Below are 1,040 nucleotides of genomic sequence, written 5' to 3'. Positions count from 1 at the left end.
TGTCTCCTCCATGTTTTGTGTCCTTCGTCTCTTAATTGTGTCACATGGTGTGTGTCATCACAGGTATGGGATGTCTCACTTGGGGTCAACCTGGAACTGCTCTGCCCTGCTACGTGGATCAATGGGTAGATAGAATATTGCTCAGTCTCACATCAACATGTCAGTTCCCTTAGACAGTTGAGCCTATGGCTGTTCAGTCTGTGGGCAGGATTATCTTGCGATGCCCCGCTTGGGTGTATAGAGTCCCAGCTAGGTAGAGTAGCAAACAGTGTCTATGGTATGGGCATTTGTCAGGGGTCTTTGGGCTTATAAAATGTATAGGCTCAGTTTGGGGGTAAATCCAAGGTCACAGAAGGCACACTTCAGAGTCCCTTCCCTTTTGTCTTACAGCCACCCAAAGGAGACTCAGGTTCCTGGGGTGAAAGATGGCATCGGTTTTCCCGGAACTTCCGGCGACTGGGGAGAGATCGTCCGAGCGATCATCGATGGAAACTTCTGAGAGCCACGGGGAGTCCCTGCCCAGTGACTTCTGGACTGCATCGTGTAGCATCATATATGTTTATTTAGTGTTGCGGGTTGCTTCTTAGGCATAGTTATTGTATTTTACAACTTGAATAGGAAAAGTCCAGCCGCCGTTTATGTTGTCATTTGTATTGCCTTGTACCACTCTGTATCATACACTTGTATAGTTGTAGTCGTATCGGTCCGTATCTGAACCTCACGGCGTCACATTCCATGTGTCAGGAATTGTATATCGTTGCGCCTTTGTAGCACTTTTTATGTCATGTCACTTGTATTGCCATGTAATGTTCTGTCTGGTATACTTCTATATTTGCAATTGTATTGCTCTGTATGTGAATGTCATAGTGTTGTATTGCTGTGCATCAGTTAGGAATTGTATAGCTTTGTACCTTACTTTGTTTTACTTTTGATATTCTGTCATTGATACTGTCTTGTAATGCTGTGAGGGGTGTACTCGGGCATGAGCGGCATGCGTGTTTTGTCAGGCTTGGCAATTTGTTTCTTTTTGGAGTTTTTTT

At 44.8% G+C, this 1,040-nt stretch overlaps 1 long non-coding RNA gene across 1 annotated transcript in view; it reads left to right on the top strand.

Moving 5' to 3' along the window:
• Positions 1 to 915, top strand: part of LOC115308143 — a 6,188-nt gene extending 5,273 nt beyond the window's left edge. Inside the window, exon 2 of the long non-coding RNA XR_003916457.1 lies at positions 391 to 915. This is a non-coding gene — a long non-coding RNA (uncharacterized LOC115308143). The remainder of the gene's footprint in view (positions 1 to 390) is intronic.
• Positions 916 to 1,040: the final 125 nt, after the last annotated feature.

This window comes from Manacus vitellinus, unplaced genomic scaffold (genome assembly GCF_001715985.3).
Source record: "Manacus vitellinus isolate BGI_N305 unplaced genomic scaffold, ASM171598v3 scaffold_123_pilon, whole genome shotgun sequence".
In the NCBI taxonomy this organism is placed as follows: domain Eukaryota; kingdom Metazoa; phylum Chordata; class Aves; order Passeriformes; family Pipridae; genus Manacus; species Manacus vitellinus.
The sequence above is the reverse complement of the archived record's forward strand: the minus strand, read 5'-3'. Positions and strand labels throughout refer to the sequence as shown.